At 38.7% G+C, this 22,159-nt stretch overlaps 1 protein-coding gene across 1 annotated transcript in view; it reads left to right on the forward strand.

Annotated features, from left to right (window-relative positions):
• Positions 1-10,105: 10,105 nt before the first annotated feature.
• CALCRL (calcitonin receptor like receptor) overlaps positions 10,106-22,159 on the forward strand; it is an 85,159-nt gene continuing 73,105 nt past the window's right edge. Inside the window, exon 1 of the mRNA XM_032226029.1 lies at positions 10,106-10,408. The gene's annotated coding sequence lies outside the window, so the exon portion shown is untranslated. The remainder of the gene's footprint in view (positions 10,409-22,159) is intronic.

The following is a 22,159-nucleotide window of genomic DNA, read 5'->3' on the forward strand; positions in this document are numbered from 1 at the left end:
AATCAATTTACCATTACTGCAGCAAATTATGGATGATCCTCTTATTCTGATACTAAAGGCAGAACATTGTAGAGATATCTCATCTCCCCCCCCCCCGTATGAGAAATGCCACAATAATAATAAATTAAATAGCTAACAATTTGTTGCTTTTTTATGACACTGAAAATCAGTCTCCTTAGGCAGCCAATTCATTACAGAAGTCGGAAGCCTATAATAAATCTTCTTTATATTGGAGCATAAAGGAAAAGTACTATTAATTATATATCAAGCGCTGTAATTTCTATTAATCATAGTCACTCTCTTTGTGTCTGTATATGTCTATGTGCTTGATTATTTGTTTATGTCTAAGAGTCACAGCAGAAGAAGACTATTGATGCCTTTGAACTTTGGTGTTGGAGAAGACTCCGGAGGATATGGTGGAATGCCACAAAAACAAATCAATGAATCATCAAACAAATCAACCCAGACTTCTAACTCTAGGCACGAATTCCCATGCTCTAATTCCCATGTTCCTTCTCGACTGGCGACCACAATACAGCCCAAATTTTCTGTTGCTAAGTGAGACAGGGGTTAAGTGAATTTTAAGCCACATTTTACAGCCTTTCTTGCAACAGTTGTTAAATGAATCACTTCAGTTGTTAAATTAGCAACACAGTTGTTAAGTGAATTGGGCTTCTCCATGGACTTTGCTTGTCAGAAATACGCAAAAGGTGATCCCATGTCCCAGGGGCGCTGCAATGTTTGGAAGTGTGAAAAACGGTCATAAGTCACTTTTTTCAATTCTGTTGTAGCTTTGAATGGTCACTAAGTGAATTGATGTAAGTCGAGGACTTCTTATAATGTGTCCAAAGTAGAAATATGTTCTATTTTGGGCACATTAGTTGAAGACTTAGCTCTCTGAAAAAGACTCTATTGCTGAGAAAGTTGGAAGGAAAGAGAAAAAGAGAAAATCCAGCAGCAGGGTGGATGGATTTGGTTGCAGTGGTAATGAGTGCGTTGTTGGGAGACTTGAAAGAACAGGTTAGGGATGTGTTTCATTATGCAGAAAATCTATGTGATTGTTAGGAAATGACTTGATGACCCATAATCAAATCAGAGTCAATTCCAAGAATCTTAGAAAAGCAGGATAAAACTCTTCAGTAGTGCAGTAAACGGGAAATTTTTTAAGTACATAACATTCCAATGAGGAAACAAAGACTAAAAATCTTTGGAAATCGATAGAGGTGGCTCGGCAGGAGCCTTTGGAGCTGCCACCAGATTCTGACAGCGAGGGGTCTTATGAGTCGGCCCTGGAGAATGTGGAGGACCCTGGACAGGGTTCCGACTCCGAGCAGGGTGCAGGGAGATTAGTTGATCACCAGGTGATGCCTGAGCCTTGGATCAGTGAGGAGGAGACAAGAGAGAATGACACAGAACCCACCTGTGAGTTGTTCCGGGATGCACGCAGGCGAAGGGCTACTTGGCGTAAAGAACAACAGCAATAGCAATAGCAGTTAGACTTATATACCGCTTCATAGGGCTTTCAGCCCTCTCTAAGCGGTTTACAGAGTCAGCATATTGCCCCCAACAATCCGGGTCCTCATTTTACCCACCTCGGAAGGATGGAAGGCTGAGTCAACCTTGAGCCAGTGAGATTTGAACAGCTGAACTGCAGAACTGCAGTCAGCTGAAGTAGCCTGCAGTGCTGCATTTAACCACTGCGCCACCTTGGCTCAGGAGGTGATTACGAGCAGCTGTGGCTCATTAAGATCTCCTCCTGATTATAAAAGAGACTGCTTGTGCCACGCCCTTCTTGCAGAAGTCAACGTTCACGATTTAAGAGAAACCAACTTGGAGAAGTGATTTGCTGTGAGAAGCCTGTTTGCAGTGCTGCGTCGGTGTGAAGGACTTTTTGCCAGAGTGATTATCTCTTTGTTTATTTTGGGCTTGCAGCCAACAAGAGTCTGGACTGATTAAAACATTTTTTCTTACGTCTGTTTTGGCTTTAGTTCCTGACGGAGAAGGGAGGGTCAGAACAGAGAGATATCCACTAAACATGGGTTCAAAAGAGCATGAACAGGAAATCACCAAAATTTACCAGCAAAAAACTATAAATACTATAAACGCACATGCCCAGGAATGATGTTTTTATTATGTTCACTGACCAGAGTTGCAAACAGAAACACATTAAAAATATAAAATCAATTAAAAAAACAAAACAAGATAAAATATTACATTTGGTGGGCTCATTGGTGAACAATCAATCCTCTGCCTAATTTTTCAGGTAATATAACAACATTTTACTACACTGAAGGAGACTGAATCATACTGATCTGAGAACAGCTGTACATTTAAAAGATCAACATTTCTCAAGTATTTTACCATGTAAAGATTTATAGAAATAGGCCCTTGAGTCCTTATAGAGGGTACACTATAACAGGGCATGAAATGTGGTTTCAACAGCTCTTTGTCCACAGGGGCACAGTCAACTCATGGGGATCTTTATTATATTCACCCTTCAAAATTACTGTGGGGAGAATACTGAAGCATGCTAGAATTAATGCTCTTCAGAATTTGGAAACAGTTGTGTGGTGTATCTCGCTTGTAAAAAAAAATCAGGATAATGTTCTTAGGTAGAGCAGACTGGTCCTTTGATAAGTTGTTAAATATGTTCACAGCGTATTATTGCAGCAGCATTATATAGGAAGTATATGGGCTCACAAAGTATGGTAAACTTACATTTAGTCCCCACTTAGGTTTAGAAATGGAGGGCTGTTGGACTGTTGAACTTCTTTACTTCAATGCTTAATGAAGTGAAGCACACCCTCAAATTTGCTTTTTCAAAAGGCAACTGGACTTTGTTTTTCTTTGAAGATATTTCGCTTCCCATCCAAGAAGCTTCAGAACTTCAGAATTGAAGAAGCTTCTTAGATGAGAAGCAAAACATCTTCAATGAAAAACAAACACCAATTGCCTTTTGAAAAAGGGGATAACCATGATCCAGATGACTGTGAATCTCCATACACCTCCTTGAAGCTTTCCATAGCCTTACATTCATACAAACACATTCTCAACTCCATTTTGAATATCCATAGTATGGGAAGAATGATTTCTAACAGCCAGCTCATATCCCTTTCCTATTTTAGCCATCACATTCTGCAGGGAAAGGTTTGCATTATGTCTTTCTATTTAAGTCCTACTTCTACATATTTATATCCAACCAATATTGCTCAGAATAAACACCCTACCATGGTAATAGAAACACCACTGAAAAATTAATGTTGCAGACTGGTCAATGTTTAGACATTAGATGGCAGCATTACATAGCATATTAAGTCTTGCGAACTGTAAGCTAGTGATCATTTTACCATAATTCAAGCTACTATATTTCCAGTTTTGGGGGCTGAGTAGGTGATGTTGAGCTGATTATGAAATCTCTCTGTGTGTAACTATGCACTCACAGCTCTTGGTTCTTTACACTATAGTAGAGTTTATATAGGCATATATAAATTGTGGTATATAGATAACCATCTGGAAACTAGAAGCCAAATATAATAGTCTATTCTATACAGTAAAAGAAATTGAAGATTAAGTAATCTTTGCTATACTTTGATAAGGAAAAAAAAAGCTAAATTGCCAGTGTTTTTCTCTCCTCTTATTTCATCTTGTGATATATGTAGGGTTTCAAATATCAAATAACCGCATGGCGTGGTGACTGAGCATCTGGTTTGCCAAAGACCAAAATCAAATTTCAGATGAACTTTAGGTGTGGCCCTTCTTAGGAAAGAAAATTAGGTGAAAGAGAGTTGGAGAACAGGTTTTTTTTTCATTTATTTTATTTATTTATCATATTATAAAACCTCCCATCTCCATCACAGAGGGACTTTGTGCAGTGTACAAATATTGACACACATTCACATTTTTTTCTTCTTTCCATCTGACTCCTTAATTTTGCAAAAAACAAAAGCAAAGATCGTGTAATAAAAAACACCTGCAAAGTTCAAGTGAGTCACCAATTTCTGTCTTTCAGATGTTCTGGGATTATATCTTCAAGAAATTCTACTCTGTTGAGCTTATATTTAATCCAGTTTGTTTCATTAAAAATAATAATCAAAAACATATAATTCTGAAGTAGTAAATAACCTGATGCTGTTGATATGTCGATGAAAGAAGAGTCAGCCAGCAGATAAATGTGTATTATAACTCAGCAATACACAGGGAGTCAATATCCTACCTACCTTCCTTCCGTGGCACGACAAAACCGCGAAGCCCTTATCCGCGGAGATATAAGTGCATCGCTAAAGCCGCGACGTCATCACCGCCGCGACAACAGCGCGGCAACAGAAGGGCGCTTTAAAACGGCACCGCTGCAGAAAGCTGATTTCAATTAAGGTAAGGGTTAGGATTAGGTTTAGGGGTTTGTTTTAGGGTTAGGTTTAGGGTTAGGTTTAGGGTTAGGTTTAGGGTTAGGTTTAGGGTACTGAGTGCTTGGGAATGCGCAGATTTGCCCTCCACGATTATGTCATCGCGTTTTTCCTTAGCGCTTCGAACGGCGCGAATTAGTTTTCGCGCTTATGTCTCCGCGGATAAGGGCTTCACAGATTTGTGGTGGAACCCCTTCCTTCTTTCATTCCTTCCTGTGAGATTGCTTAACAACCACAATGGAAGTGCCAAGATCGTAGTAATTGAGTGAAGCAATCATATGATATCTCACCTAATGACTGCTTTGGTCGACAACTGACATTCTGGCCCCATTTGTGATCTTAAGGACAGGCCCACCTTATGGTTGCCTAATAAAGTTTCTCTTTTCTTTCATGGGAGTACCAGTTTTGAGAATGCTTTCTTTAAAAAATAAAGTACAGTATAGTCCTAACTATGTGGTTTCTCTCTCCCCACACCAGTGGTGGGATTCAAATAATTTAACAACCGGTTCTCTGCCCTAATGACTAACTGGGTAGGTGGGGTTCGGTGGTCATGTGACTGGGTGGGTGTGGCCAACCCAACATCACTCACATCGATGGGCGCTTCGCCTTAGCTGTTTTAACCGGAGAGGCAGTTTCTGTAAGCAGGTCAATAAAGATTAGGCTAGAAGCAACACCAGGATCTTTCCTTCCTGCCTTCCTTATAGGATTAGCCCTGTAAAGTGGGAAAAAACAAAATGAGATTTCTTCCAACAACCGGTTCTCCGAACTGCTTAGAAAGTTACCAACCGGTTCTCCCGAGTAGGTGCGAACTGGCTGAATCCCACCACTGCCCCACACAGTCCAGTTTGTAAAGATATATGTCCTTTTGGGGGTTGGTGTGTGTGTGTGTGTCTTCAGTCAGTATTGACTCCTGGAGACAGCCTGGACTAGGCTCTGTAGTTTTTTCAGCAAGATTTTGGAAGTGGTTAGTCCTTGCCTCTTTCCTAGGGCTGAGAACGACTGGCCCAAGGTCACTCAGCTGGCTTTGCGCCCAAGGTTGGATTAGAACACACAGTCTCTGGAACCTTAGCCACTGCACCAAATTGGTTCTCATGTGCTATCTAACAAAAAGCATTAATTTACAGTCTACTTTTATTCCAAGAATTCAAGTCAATGAATAATAGAGCTGTCTCCCTTGTCATATTTCTGATACCAACAACTGATTTGGAGAGGGGGGAAGAGTGTATCCTGGGGTGCTTACACAACTGAGGACAGTTTAGGTCCTGGATCTCTCTTCTTGTAGACTCTCTTCTTTGACTGTTACACCATAATGACTCTCGGGAGATGTATATTTGACAGAGAAATAACCTAATTCAATGCCTTGTTTATCTGAGAAATAGTGTGTTCAATCACATTTACTTGGAAAATTACTCACATCAGCTATATTCATATGGGGTTACTTCCAAGTAAATGCTTGATAGGACCATCATTTAAAACATAGATTAAAACCTCTGAGAAACTAGTAGTTTCTAATTTAATTGTAGACATTTATTCTGGCAGGCAATGAAACATGTAATGTTTAGTAGGCGTGTGTGTGTGTGTGTGTGTATAAATTTGTACATAAATACATTAGTTCTACCTTTGTCACGCAAGGACTGTAATTCATATTTGGGGCTGGACAATAAAATATCTGAAATTCATTTCCAGTTAAATTTGGCAATTTATCTTCCCACTACACAATCACTTTGAAGGATGAAAAAATGATCCAAAACCTGGATTCCGATTTCAGCTGAAGTTATGATAAAGTGTGAGATTTGAAAGACTAGTTATAAAGGAGATAATTATAAAACCCTTCTGCACAGAAGAAATAAGACTACCTTATTAAATTCATTACACTGTATGTAAACTCAGTCCTGGGGTCAAAGATTTGAATATTTTTTTTCTTTCTTTTCTTCCAATCACCAATTATATGACAAAATTATAAAAACAGCCCTGTTTTAGTGCATGAATTTAACTGACTTACGCTTTTAGCTGTAACTAAGGAAGCTGAGTAGGTGGAACTGATGCTGTTCATGTCTCCTTGTCAAGATGACACCCCAATTCTATTTTCCAACTGCTATGGGGGTGGTGGGGTGAATCCTTGTCATTTCATTTACTCTTTTTCCCAGTTCCTCAGAAGATACTATCCCAATGGAGAACTGTTGAAGGTCAAGCCTGATCTGAAGAACCAGAAGTATCAGTGGATTAGCTAGGAGGGAGGGAAGGCAGTCTCACATGATCATAGGCAAGTGTATTTAATAGCAATAGCAATAGCCTTACATACTGCTTCATAGGGCTTTCAGCCCTCTCTAAGAGGTTTATAGAGTCAGCATATTTCCCCCAACAATCTGGGTCCTCATTTTACCCACCTCGGAAGGATGGAAGGCTGAGTCAACCTTGAGCTGGTGAGATTTGAACAGCCGAACTGCAGAACTGCAGTCAGCTGAAGTAGCCTACAGTGCTGCATTTAACCACTGCGCCACCTCGGCTCTAAACTGGATGTTGGGCCAGGGGAATACATGTAGTCCTCAACATGCAACCACAATTGAGCCCAAAATTTATATTAAGTGAGACAAGTGAATTTTGCCCCCATTTTCTGGCTTTTCTTGCCACGGTTGTTAAGAGAATCACTGCAGTTATTAAGTTAGTAACATGGTTGTTAAGTGAATCTGACTTCCCCATTGACTTTGCTTGTCAGGAAGTTGCAAAAGCAGATCACAATACCCTGGGACACTGCAACCATCATAAATGAGTCAGTTGCCGAGCATCCAAATTTTGATCACGTGACCATGGGGATGCAGCAACAGTCATAAGTGTGAAAAACAGTCATAAGTCATTTTTTTCCAATGCAGTTGTAACTTTGAATGGTCATTAAACAAACTGTTGTTTAAGTCAAGGACTACATGTATTGGAGCTGAGTTACAAGAAACCTGTCTATAATCTATTCTTCCTCATTTATCAAGTTACATTTGGAGGAATATGCAGGGAAGTCTTCCTAACCTTCCTGTGAGGAGCTGCAAATTATTTCTTTTGTGTCCACCGTTTGTACCATCTCAAATTTGCTCACAACAATCATGTGAAGTAGGTTAAGGCTGAAGAAGCAAAAGGAACTTTATTTAAGTCAAACAATTGTGGTTTTACTTTTGTATTTACTGATGGGATTTATGAATTGCATCTAACAGACATTGAGTTAACATACAACACAAGACTTAGGCAGTTGAGTTTCAGGGTTCCTGTAGCTTCTTTTTCTTCCTCTATAGTAGGGGTGTCGGACTCAAGGCCTGCAGGCTAGATCGGGCCCAGGGGTGCTTAGCTCTGCCCTGGAAATCGTGAAAAACCGGCCCGTGATGCCTCTGCCAGAAAAAAACAGAGTTCCGGAGGGCTACACGTGGCCTTCCTGAGCACCATTTTCAGCTGTGATGGCCTCCTGCAACCCTCTGCGAGCAAAAATGGCGCTCGGGAGGACTGCTTCATTTTTGTTGGCAGAGCATTCAGGCCACCACAGGTGCCCCCCAACATGAGTGACGTCAAGCTGGCCACACTCACCCTGGTCATGCTCTCCCCCCACCCCGAGGTCAAACAGAACTCTGATGCAGCCTTAAATGAAATCAAGTCCTGCTCTACAGGAAAGTTGGTGTAGAATATAAAATATTTTTTTATTGGCCAAGTGTGATTGGATGCACAAAGAATTTGTCTCTGGTGCATAAGCTCTCCGTATACATAAAAGCAGCAAAGTGATAAGTCGTAGTTTTCAAAACTTTACTTCTATGATTGGAATCTCCAACTTTCTAGAATAGAGATGGGGATTATTTGGATTATTTGGAGCCAAGGTGGCGCAGTGGTTAAATGCAGCACTGCAGGCTGACTGCTAGATCAGCAATTCAGCGGTTCAAATCTCACCGGCTCAAGGTTGACTCAGCCTTCCATCCTTCCGAGGTGGGTAAAATGAGGACCCGGATTGTTGTTGGGGGCAATATGCTGACTCTGTAAACCGCTTAGAGAGGGCTGAAAGCCCTATGAAGCGGTATATAAGTTTACTGTTATTGCTATATTATTGCTATTCAAATTTGAGTTGGTCATTGGGACCAGAGATTTACTTTTCAGAACTTGGTTAGTAGACTATTTAAACTTTGAACAAGCTGTTGGAAGCTTAGATAGTCCAAACCAACCAAACTCTGCTATAACCCTTTAACTTAACAATTCAAGCCATCAAGAGGACAGGTAGGCTTGAGATCCAACACATCAGGCTTTCTACCCCTCCGTGGAAACATTTAACTTCCTTAGGGCGCTTCTACCCACCTCCCCTTGCCAAGGGGAAAGCCTCGACCGTCAAGTCTCTGCTTTATTTTATTTTTATTATTTTATTTATTTATTTGATTTGTCAATTGTTTACAGGATAATAGGTATAGGAATAAACATGAGTATGAATGAAATGGGTACAAATAAGGGACATGGATGGTAGGCACCAGTGGTGGGATTCAAAAAAACGTATTACCTGTTCTATGGGCGTGGCTTGGTGGGCATGGTTTGGCAGGTGTGACGGGAAGGATACTGTAAAATCTCCATTCCCTCCCCACTCCAGGGGAAGGTTACTGCAAAATCCCCATTTCCTCCCAATCAGCTGGTACTCGGGAGGCAGAGAATAGATGGGGGCAGCGCCAGCCAGAGGTGGTATTTGCGGGTTCTCCAAACTACTCAAAATTTCTGCTACCTGTTCTCCAGAACACACGCACCTTACAGACCTCTTAGGAATGGGGTGAGATCAATAGTAGACAGCCTAAGGCAGTGGTAGTCAACCTGGTCCCTACCGCCCACTAGTGGGCGGCTCACCCACAAATGCGCGAACAACAAAAGCGCGCCTGACTAAACCGCGGTGACAAAACCGTGCCGACAAAAGCGCACCGACGAATGAGCGCTGAAGCGCGCCGACAACAGCGCGCCGACAGAAGCGCGCTGTAACCCTAACCCTAACCCTTACCTTAACTTAAATCGCGCTTCAGTCGGCGCGCTTTTGTCGGTGCGCTGTTGTCGGCGTGCTTTTGACATCGCGGTTTTAGCGCCGCGGTTTTGTCAGCGCGCTTTTGTCGTTTGCACATTTGTCGGCTCACGCTAGTGGGCGTTCCAGCTTTCATGGTGGGCGGTAGGGGTTTGCTGTAACTCTGCTTTATAAATTTTATAAAGTAAAGTTACTTCCCTACTTTATAAATCACCATTAATATGGAACCGGTGGGTGGTTAGAAAATTTTACTACTAACCGAGATACAAAAGTGGGCGGTAGGTATAAAAAGGTTGACTACCCCTGGTCTAAGGTTAAAGTTACGGGTATTTGAAGATGTAACAAAAGAGTTGGGGGGGGGGGGCTCATCCTAAACGTCCTGCAACCAGCTGCTTGCCATTTCGACTCCCATCGACCTCTAACTGACAGGGTCACACAGTAAGGATTAATGGGAGCCGATGCTTAGCTCCAAGGTGAAGAAACAGAAGGGCAACCCAGGGAGAAAGAACCGCGTGGCTTTTTCCCTTTGGGAAGGAGAGCGCAAAGCTCGGCCGGCGCAAAGCTCGGCGCGCGTTATTTGAGAAAGAAAGAAATGTAATACTCGACACGGGCGGGGTCTCCTCCTGATGTAACAGGAAGCGGGGATGTTTCCCCTTCGGCTTGCCGATAAGTTTACAACCTCACAAGGCTTCTGAGCGCTCCTGGCGGCAGAAGCCAGCCGTCGTCCGCTTCTGGCTCTCTCGAGGACCTCCGCTGATTGGATTGTAACCCAGACCTGTAGGAGCAACTAGCGGGATCGCGGCTCTTCTTTTTTTAACCGTTTCATCTCCTCTCTCGCCCCCCTCCTTTTTAAAAAACATCTTTTTTATATATATAGACCTCATTTTGGGGAGGGGGTGTTATGGTGTGAACTCTTTCTAGCCAAACCGGGAAAAGGCAAACTCATTTGATTCCTGATATATTAAGCCCGGGAAGGAAACCACAGCTTTGGGTGAGTAAAAGAAAAAAAAAAAGGGGGGGGCGAGGGTGTGAAACATTATAGGAGACGCGGAAAGAGAGAAACGCAACCCTTCTGCTAGAGTTGCTTGCGGGAATAAGATTCATAGAAGGCGGGGGAGGAAATTTCTCGGTCCATCCAATTCGCTTTGGAAGAAAGAGATGGAAGAGGCGGGTGGGGGAGCGTCCCCTTTTCCCAGCGCTGCTCAATAAATGAATTGCCTTGCAAATATAAACGGACGCTCTCCGGTACGGCTTAGAAGCCCGATCCAAAGCTAAACTAAGCCCTTGGGTTGCCTTTCTTTGACCCATGCGTGCCAGTGCTTCGCCTGTCCGGGAAATCGTGAGAAAGGGGACGAATCTGGGAACCTAGAGAATTTGGAAGCGTGTGTGAGAGAGAAACGATCTTGGACCAAGTTCTGTAAGCACCCTCCGAGCACTAACGTTAACAGCTTCCTCTGAAGTCGAGCAAATCAGAAGTAAATGATTTGGTGTTTGGGGGACGTTTCTTCCTCATACTTGTGTGAGAAACACGTCTTTAACTATAGTTGTTGCAGGGAGATTTATTTCTGGGAGTAAACCAGCACAGGATGTACAGTGAAAGTCAAATAGAAACTCGTGAATAACCAAATCTAGCATTGGCTTTATTTGGACCCGTGAGAGTGACACAAAAAGTGTGCCCATTTTTTAAAGCTATTCCTCAAAGAGCAGGGCTTCATTAATTCTGTGGCTTCTCAATTAACGAATTAAAGTATCAGAGCTAAGTTTCAGCCTTGAGGCACTTTACTTATGCCTGGCTGTTCTTAATATCTTCCCTGAAGATGAGCTGTGGGAAATATAAAAGCTTGCAAACTTTTGGGTGCGCTTTTGGCTAGTCGCAGTGAAGGTAAATACCATCCTATGGCTGTTGTGTTTTGTTCTTCCAGGTTCTTCCTGTTTTAAACAGGAACCACAGATTGGTTTGGTTTTGCCAGATGATGCGTTTTTAATGCTTTGAAGTAAAACTGTCCATTGATTTCAGAGGAATATGGTGAAGATGGTAATATTAGATGTATGTCTATGGTGATTCTCAATCAACCAGGTCATGGTTGTCCGAAAGGTGCTTTTCAAAAGGCAACTTGAAAACTTTTCAAAAGGTTCTTGAAAACTTTTTTGTTCCTCATCCAAGAAACGTCTTCACTTCTGGTTGAATGGTTCAGAATGGAAGAATTTTTATCTCTTAGTGGTCATCTCATCATTAGTTCTCTGAGGGTTGAGGCCACTTGGCAGTTTAGATGTGTATAAACTATTACGTTTTTAAGCTATGTAGTTCAATCTTAAATTCTTTAAATGTGCTGCAAATTTCTCACTGAATCTACTTTTGATTAAGTATGATTAATATGGTGAAGTTGGTGGAATATGGTTAGTGTTAACCATTAAGCCTTCTCTGAGTTGGAGGTTGATAAATGGTGTTGCTTTTTTCTTGTATCTTTTGTTTTAAAACTTGGCATTATGAAAATATGAATGGCTATGACATAATAGATTGACCCAGAACAATCTTGTCTGTCCGTCTATCTATCCATCCATCCATCCATCCATCCATCCATCCATCCATCCATCCATTATTTCTTTCCTACTCCCCACACTGAATTCTAACGCCATGACATTCAGCTTTTGGGTATTTGATTTTCAGTATATAAAAAAGAAAGTGCAAAAGTGCTGAATTGTCCACAGTGAACAGGCCAAAATATGAATACTGGTTGCTGAAAGAAACCAGTATGAACATTGCAATAAAGCTGAATGTAGTTCCTGATTTCTGTGGTTGTGGGATGTGACTCAAGAAAACACTTCCATTTCCTTTTATTTTTATTTAACACTTCTCTTTTAGTCTTATTTCAAATGAATGCTTTTGGAAGTATTCTTAAATACTTGGAGCATAGCTCTGCTTTATTTTGGAAATCTGGAAACCAATGGAAGGTATATCAAGGAACCCTATACAAATATCTGGGGTTTGCAAAACAGAATTTTGTGCTTTAAAGAGACTGGCTTTTGCCTATAGGATATACAGACAAAACTGACTACGTATATACAGCACTGAAATTAAACAAATATGATTTAAGATTGCCTTTGTAATTCCTGGTCCATTCCAGATATGTCAGGGGTAGAATTCTGAATATTGTGGTACTTGGATTCCCAATTCTTTCTGGAGGGCGTCAGGTTATAAAATGGTTTTAAGATTTGCACCTTTTCAGTAAATGTATGTTTATCTGGAAAAAAAGAATTGTTTGGCATGTTAATTTTCAAGCAAGCACTTTTTAGGTACTTTGGGAGTTTGGGGTATATTCTTACATAATGACAGTACTCTTGAGAGGAAAATCAATATTATTTTACCTCACAAATGAGGATTAAATGAGAAAGGCTGAAAAGATGAGGTAATTAATTAGATTTAAGCCACAAGTCACCTTCTACTTGCATTTCTTGATGATGTGAATATACAGTTCTAGTAACAATAGAACAATTGTAATAGTTTGTAAAAAAAAAATATTGCAGAAAAACAGTTCTCTTCCTCTGAAATTCTGTCCAGGCATTTAAAGGGCTAGGTGCCCTGTTCTGTTTTTTATTCCATTCCGTTCCATTCCATTCCATCCTTCCTTAACAGAAGAAGACAAGCTTTTTGATGTTGGATCACATCAAAAGTCCATCTTACACAACATCCTGTTTCCCACAATGAACAACCTTTCATGAGAACAATTCTTGCATGCCACAGGAAGGTCTCAAAGATGCTTCTTAGCAACTCATGGAAAAGACAGCAAGTAGGAAAGCCAAAAAAACAGAAAGTAAAAAAGAGTTCAAATGAGAGTTGTGTTCACTTGTGCAAAAGCATCCGAGTTGCGTGGAGGACATCTTCAGCAGATGACTAAAAAACAAAAAAAAGTCCATCTACCAGAATAAGAAAACTCAGCAATATTATTTGAAATTTTTCAGTTTAGTCAGTTTGTTTCATTTGGAAGAATTTTCAGTTAGAGCACTTAGAAGATAGGCTAAAAAATAGCTTTTTTTATTAAGTCTATAAAAATAAATTAGAAGATCTATTGCTGATCATAGTTTATAAAACTGGAACATGTGAATGGACTTTTGGCCTGAACTGGAAGGGACTTGTTAAATCTAAGCTGGTTAGAATTTTAAAACCGTTCTCTGGAAGGACATAAAATACTCAATTTGTAGTTGTTTCTTTGAATTCCTCAGTCATTTTGGGAAAATTACTGTTTCTTTGTATAGAGAAGGATTAGAAGGGTTTTTCTGTAGCTCTTAAATTTATGTCATAATTTGCAGTTGATGCATAATTATTTTTATTCACTCTTCCATGTGGATTTCAGCAGTTGTCAGTAAAATCGTCAGTTTTGTATGCAGTATTCACAGTATAATTTACTGACATCTTAAATGCAAATCATCCCTATTCATCTAGACATAGCCATAATCATGGGCATGAAATGGGGGAGAGAGGTAGGTGGGCAAATTACCTTTTCTGTTATAAACAATGGCAAACATCCAGATATCTGAATCTGTCTGATCACCTCAAAAATATCACTCTATGAAAACTTATAAGTTCTTTGCATCTAACAATATAAATTTATAGTGTGTACTTTATAATTGTATGGTCTTAATTTTATTAGTTAAATTGTCAACCTGTTAAAAATAAGATTGTTAGAAGGCAACAATTTAAAGACTTAAAACAAACAACAGCTTGGAGCTGACATCACTTGATTTCTAAATTAAATAATGCTTGACATTTATACCATATTGCAAGTCTCTAGACTTTTGACAATTGCAGTCTTTGCAGCCAGCTGGTAAATTTAATCAATATTGCACCGTGGATAGATAAGACTCACAGTTAGTAGTGAAATTCTGATAGAAGTTGAATTGGTCTCAGGCATACCGTACCACTTACCGGTATATGCTTGATATTTGATGTTCTCAACTATTTATTGATGTTCATTTTAGATGTGGAACTACTATAATATGCAGTTGTATACATTACATACATTGGAGAGAGAAAAATTCTGGATTCCTCCATATCTTATCCCAGTTTAGAAGGGAGAAAAAACTTCCTTTATGTCATAGCAGTCTATTTGGATGGGGTTTTTTTTTCCTGTAGATTATGCCCTGCTGAAAGTTCTTCCTTCATATAATTGATTTTACAAAGAATTTTATTTTCTTCCTAGTATGAGAGATGCACTGGAAACTACAGAAATGATTTGCTTTTTAAATAAAACGATTTATGATTGGAAGTGATCTCTATCCATAGATTGATCCTGCTGCTTTATAATATAAATTTCGGTCTATGTACTATTCTTTTTTGACTATGTAGGCTGAAACATACATTTTATGCTATTTTGTCTCTGTAAATGAGAGAGAGAGATGTAATTTTGGAACAAGATTTGGGAATGATTGACAAAAATTAAAAATAATTGATCACAAGGATGATAACCACCAGCACTCTTCTTTCATAAAAGAATTAATGCTCTTGATTATTCTAACACAAGTTGCCGAATTGTGTATTGGTTTCAATATAAGATAACCAACCTTATTGGAATGATTATAAAAGGAGAAAGAGATGTATGTGAAAATATTTTCACCTGTGGACTAAATCTTCCTGTCTAAGTCTGGTTTTCATTGGGATGTTTCATATAAAGATTCAGATATACGTGCCTGTTTTTTATGCGTTTAATAAATCTTTTTTCTTGATTGGATGTGCTGAAATGGAAATCAGAAAATCTTGTGATGTTGTTTCTGCATGTTTTTCTAAAGAAAAGTTTTATTTTAATTATATACCGCAAAAGTAATTTTATGTGGACGTATAGGATACTACATTTACAACATTATCTTTTGCTTTCACTTAAATATACTACTATATATACATAAATATTTTTCTCTGTAATATAAAAGTCAGAGATCTAGCTCAAACTATTAAATTTTAAGAATAAAAATGAAATTATCATGATTTTGTAAAATTCAGAACAACAAATTTCATTTTGAAGAAACATATACATTAAATAACTGCAAACACTGTGAATGAAAGGGTGAGAATACATCTAATAGGAATAACACTGCTTATGCTACTGTTACTACTAGCATTGTGAAACAAAGTTTTGAAAATAAAACAATTTTTGACCTGCAAATTAGCTACTGGAAATGTCATCTGGAATAGTTTTCTTTGGACCCATCAGATTATTATTAATAGAAGTATACTGGATTAAATCATTTGTTTATTGAAGCTTTGAGGGAGGAAGAAGTTAAGCAAATAGTTAATGCTATGTTTAGTCTGTTGTATAATAAGGAACTAGACCACAGAGAAGGACAGAGTCAATGTCCTCATTATCTGGTTAAAATGAAGTATATAGATTATGCCTGCTAAATTCCTTTGCTTTATGTAACAGAAAGTTACAGAGATCCTTCCTTGGGGACATCTTATATACAGTTGACATACAGTATGTTACATAAGCATGCACACACATCCATTAGTTCTCAACAGCAAACTAAACTTTATATTTACGTTTTTATTTCCATCTGTTTTTCATAGAATGATAATAGAGTGGATCCAGATTGTATCCGCTGAAAATCCATTGAACTTAATACGAGAAAATGTTTGGGATTTCCATCTCTTTGATTTCAATTCAACTGTTGGAATCTATATTCAGTTAACTAAAGTTAACTTTTAAAATTCTAAAGAAAATTTCTCTAATGAGTAGAGAATATTGCTGACCTAACAGCTTTTTGTTTACTTTGAGATTCTATGAATGAAAATTCACATCTCCTATTCTTTTTATTCATAGACTCCAGCAGGTGTCACTCTGGGGACTGGATTTTAGCAATTTAAATGGTTTTGAAGACAAAATTTATTGGGAAAAAATACATCTACTATATAACCCTCTATTTTAGAAACATTTTTATCGCCAGCTTTTCCCTCTTTCTCTGTTCCCTTTTGGATTTATCAACTTTGTGGTTTCTGGGGTAGTTTCTCATAGATAGCAGTTATATTGGCTACAGCTTAAATTGAAATAAATTAGACACAATTGCAGTTTGTATTCATCTACCCAAATTGGTTGGCATCCAAATCGGGTACATGGAAGTACAGTTACCTTCAATACATATGGACTGGATTGGGGATGGACTGAGCAATGGAGTAAGGCTGATTTAAATGTTTGTTTGCCTTATAAAACAATGCTGCAATAGAATGACCCTTTGTAAGAATGATATTGATGGCATGCATCAGCTACAGAGGAATGTCCAAATGGTCGTGAGAACATCAATTGTCAGTAGGAAGCAAAGGCCTTGCCAGTAAATAAATAGTTGTGCATTATGCGTATTATAAAAAGAGTTGCAGGAAATCTGATGATGCATGATGTAAGTTTTTTTTTTTAAAGAATATTTTTTATTTCCAAGGTTAAAATAAAAAATAGGGGGGAAAAGACAAAACAAACAACAAACACTACCAATTAAAAAAAAACAATGTGTACACAATACTAACAAATGACAAATCTAATCATTAACACTGATATTAAACATTAAATGTCCACCTGGTTGTATCAGAAATACCTGGTATGTTTTCTTTACATAAAGGGTCTACAAGTAATTATAACATTTTCCATCCATATTTAATAAAAAATACCATGTTGTGTAGAAAGGTGTCACTGAGGTAGAAATCTATTTATCAGTCAAATCGACCCACATCTGTTCACTGTATAAAAAAGGAGTCAACACGTAAGCCTAAAAATAAGATTAAACTAATCTTCAAAAACCTCTGTTAACCATCTGTTACTGTATTTAACATGCAGAAAGTCCACAATGAGTATCCAATCTCTTATAGGACTAGAGGAGGACTAGGGGAGACATTGTAGCAGTGTTCCAATATCTCAGGGATTGCCAAAAGAAGACGGAGTCAAACTATTCCCCAAAGCACCTGAGTGTAGAACAAGAAGCAATGGGTGGAAACTAATCAAGGAGAGAAGCAACTTAGAACTAAGGAGAAATTTCCTGACAGTTAGAACAATTAATCAGTGGAACAGCTTGCCTCCAGAAGTTGTGAATGCCCCAACACTGGAAGTCTTTAAGAAGATGTTGGATAGCCATTTGTCTGAAGTGGTATAGGGTTTCCTGCCTAGGCAGGGGGTTGGACTATAAGACCTCCAAGGTCCCTTCCAACTCTGCTATTGTATTGTATTGTATTATTGCATTGTATAAATGTATCTAATCTATTGCCTGTAATCAGTATGGTTACCGGTAATTTTGCCATCACTGCCAGTTCAGTCAATTTTAAACTCCATTTATAGTCCATGTCCCTTTTTCTTTCCAATACTTAGAATAAACAGCCACTGCGGCAGTCACCACGTAAAGAAATAATATCCCACACTGGTTTTCTGTCAATTTATCCGCAATACTTAGAAGAAAGACTTCAGGTTCCATTAATATTTGCATTTTAAATATATTGTCTGCATGGTTATTATTAGATTTATCCAGTATAATTTTGTACACTTACTGTACAGGACCATCACACATGGTAAAATGTATACCTGAAGTAATCAAAAATTTTCTTGATTTTTCTGGGATTTATTAAATCTTTCTTTAATTAGTAGGAAACAAATTCAGGCATAGGCTATATCCCTCACTATGCATGCAATCTGTCCATAAATATAATTCACATTTCTTCACTTCCTAGGAATAAAAACTGCCAAGCAGTCAGACAGAACCTATGCAATATATCTTTGATTTGTGGTTTTGGTAATTGGGGAAAAAATACTGGATAATAGAAAGACTGAGCTGTAATCATAAAATAAAATATAACTGAATTCTACTTATATTTGCTGCAAAGGAAATTGGATGCTTCTGCTTGCTATTTCTTTTTTTTTCCACACCTGCAAGACACCACCTTGTCTTTTTTCTTTGTTTTTCTTTTCTCTCTTTTCTGCTTTTTATAAGTTTGTATTAGTTTTTATGTTCTTTGTAAAACTTTCAGTACATTTTTTTTAAAAAAAGAATGCATACAGTACGTGACTAAATTTTGAATACAACCAAGTGCTGCTGTAATCTAGCCTAGAATTTGTGAAATGGCTTGGCAATTTAATGTACGCTGATATTATATTATTATTAGAATTTTTAACCAGCCAGTCCCTGTACTGGAAGGACGCAGTGAATATAATTAATCAATGGACACATCCAGAAGTTGTAACCTCAGGCTACATAAAACATTCCTGTTTCCTTTCTTTCCTCTGTACGTCCATCCTGTTCCTCTTTTATTTTGTTCCATTTCCTCTGCACCAAAGGTACAAAATTAGTCATTCTGGCAGGCATTTAAAAGTGTGGCCAGGCAAACTTTTAAAACTATTTTCTGTTAATTTTCAGGTATATTTCAAAATCACTAACAATTGTATGATTGTTATTATTAATGATATACTCTTGCTTAGATGCTGCTAAAGGAAAAAATGTTAAGTAATTATACAATCCAAAAATAGCCTCATCCACACATACACATCTCTGTTTGATAAGACAAGAAATGTGCAAAAGCTGAGTATCTCTATTCTCAGCTCAGGATGTCAGATATCAGTAGATCCAAACATTATCCTTAATTATTCCATGGTAGAATTGATTTAGGCTTCAGCTATTGTGATTAATAGCTGAAGCCTAAACAGCTATTGTGATTAATAAACATGATTAGTAGGATGTATGAAAGGCACACTTTGAATAACTTAATTATAGTTTACACAGTGGGTGTGAATCCAATTTTATTAAACATTTACAATTGTTATTGTATTTGGAACATGCCATGGTTGTAAAGTAGGACTTTGACCACAATTTACTATTCCTGTAAATATTATTTTTCTTTCATAGTGGATACTGTGATACTTTGGGGGCGCAGTGGTTAGAATGTAGTACTGCCTGCTAACAAACTGCTCACTCCAGGAGTTCGATTTTGAGTTGCTCCAGGTTAACTCAGACTTTCATCCTTCTGAGACTAGTAAAATGAGGACCCAGATTGTTGGGGGCAATAGGCTGACTCTGTGAACTGCTTGGAGAGGGCTGCAAAGCAAAATGAAGCAGTGCATAAGTCTAGATGCCATTGCTACATAAAAAAGGCAGAAAATTTGAGAGAGGCATGGCTTGTTAAATCAAATCCTCTTCATAGCCCCAAAACTAGTAAAACTCCACATTCCTTAAATTTAACATTTTTATTGAGTTATAAGATAAAATAAGATACAAAATACAAAAGTAAATAGAAAAGCAGTGGGAAGGAAGAGGGGGAAGAGAACTGAGTAAGGATTAGAAAAAAGCAAAAGAAGCATTGATTTCCGACTCTCTCTGTTGTAGTAAAATAAGGCATTAACATAAATCAGAACTTTTTATTTTTTTATAATATAAACAAGCCACTTCTATAAGGATCTATCAACCAAATTGGTAAAACCCAAAATCAAAGTTTCATTCTTTTCTACTTCAGAAGCGGTCTCCATGTGGAAACGAAAGTACTTATATTTTTCTTTAATCAAAATAAGTCAATTTTGCCATTTCAGCCAACTCCATCAACATCTATAGCCATTCATCCCTGATGGAAATCAAACTGTCCTTCCATTTTTGTGCATACAATAGTCTTGCTGATGTCAACATATACAGTAACAAAGTTCCAAATTTTTTCTCCAGGTCTGTTTCCATTAAGCCCCAAAGGAAAAATTCTGGTTTCATCTTTATCTTCATTTTCAAAATTGTCTGTAATAAAATATGAATCATACTCCAATTTTTTTTGAAGACCCCATATTCCTGTTACAGACTAAGCTATTTCTTTGGTTCGGTCTCATTGTTCTGTCTCCCAAGTTCATTTCCACATTATATAAATGCTTCTGTAAAGATTATACCATTTGTTCTAACTTCCCTCCATTATGCAAAATTTTACAGTCCTCACAAATCCTTTGATGTAATTTGGTATAATACTGATAAATTGACTTAACTGTACTTCTTACAGGAATTTTTGAGTTTATATGAGTCTTATGCCTTTTAAAAGTCATACTTACTTTCCTCTGCTCAAAGTCAAAGGGAAGAATGATGGGTCCTTCTCTTTTGATGTACCATTAGCAGCTATCAATTTTAGAACAAGCTTGGTAAAGTAGAGGTGGAGAAAGCATTTATTAAAATTCTTAAGTTTTTTTTCTTTCTTTCTGAACTCTGTGATTTTTTCAATTTGATATCCTACTATTCTTCTGTGGGATAATCTCCCCAAGTGACTTAATTATCCTTATGAGAAGTTGTGAGTTTGACTTATGAAATCTAAGCTTCTCAAGGATTACTGACTGAACAAAACTAAAATCCAGAATTCCCTGACCCTTGCTCAGGTACTATATCACACAATTAATCTCTTTAATTATTCGGCTTGATTCACAGCCTTAAAAAAAAGAATTAAATTACCCCTGTCAGCTTCATATATTTATCATACCTTTAACTCACCACGTGGCCCATGGACTTGAAACAAGTAAATGAATGGCCATTTCTTAGGACAGTTTGGTTGTTCTCCATAGTGAGGAGAGGAGTATCCGGGGTGGGTTGACCTTATCCTCTCGTTGATTGGACTGAGTAAGATAAGTTCTTGGGACACGCCTCTGGTCCACCAGGCACCGCCAAGTTATTGACTCAGTCCCTCAACTGGACAGCTTGCCATCCTGGATCGCCGACAAATTTGAAGAATTTTAAAGAAAGCAAAAAAAATTGATTGTCTCCCTATCACAGCAGCCGCGTGCGAGCTGGACAGCTCCTTGAGCTGCGAAAGGACTGTCAAAAGCCCTCCTCCCCCAGGGGTGGCATGCTGCCCAGGCCTCTGAGTGAGTCAAGCATCACTCAGAAAAGAAATTTGCTGGGCAAGCAGGAGACAAAGGGCAGAAGTCTTCCAAAGGCAAGCCCTGCCGCAGCGGCTCCAGCGACACAGGAGCACTCCACCGCTCTGCAGAGGGTTGAGCAGTGAGCTGTGGCTTTCTCAAGTGCCACGGAGTGCCCTCGCCGAGTCCATGTGAATTGGGCCACCGGCAACACAAAGGAGGTGCTGTATCTGGCCAGAAGGTGAGCCTTGCCACGGAAACTCTGCCGGGTGCCGGAGTGCTCCACTGCTCCCCACAGGGTTGAGCAGCAAACTGTGGCTTCCTCCAGATGCCGCGGAGTGCTTGTGCCATTCTCCATGTGGCCAAACTCGTTGGAGGGGGTCCATGGGCAGACGCAAGCCTCCAGCAGCACCAGAAAGAGGCAGGAGGTGGAAAAAAATGGCAGCAGGGGGGTGCGGCAGCTCCTCGGAGCACAAATTCCTGGGAAAAGAAATTTAAAAGCGGCAACTTTTGTTTCCTGGCGCGGGTGCCATCTTGTAGGTTGAATGAACTTTTGCAATCTGATAGTCACTGAATTAAGGGACCAGGTTGGCATTTTTGTTGATTTTCCTTTCCTACTACAGCTTTCTGCATTTTCTAAATAAATATTCTCAGAGGGGGGCAGTTGGAGAGCCTTCCCAAAATAATTGTGGAAGGGGGAATAAGATGTGGTAAAGATGAAAAGTCTCATTTTTTATTTCTTCTAATGGTGAGCTTTGTATGAAACAAAGCTCCTCCAACTCTGTTATTCTGTTAAGTGCATTAGAAAATTCAATTTCCTTTTATTTACTTATCAAATACTGTACATTGCATATGCTAATCATTTTGCAGTGCCTTTTCATTCCCCAATGAATATTATTATAAATGTGTGTACA

The sequence above is a fragment of the Thamnophis elegans genome, chromosome 1, assembly GCF_009769535.1.
Source record: "Thamnophis elegans isolate rThaEle1 chromosome 1, rThaEle1.pri, whole genome shotgun sequence".
NCBI lineage: Eukaryota > Metazoa > Chordata > Lepidosauria > Squamata > Colubridae > Thamnophis > Thamnophis elegans.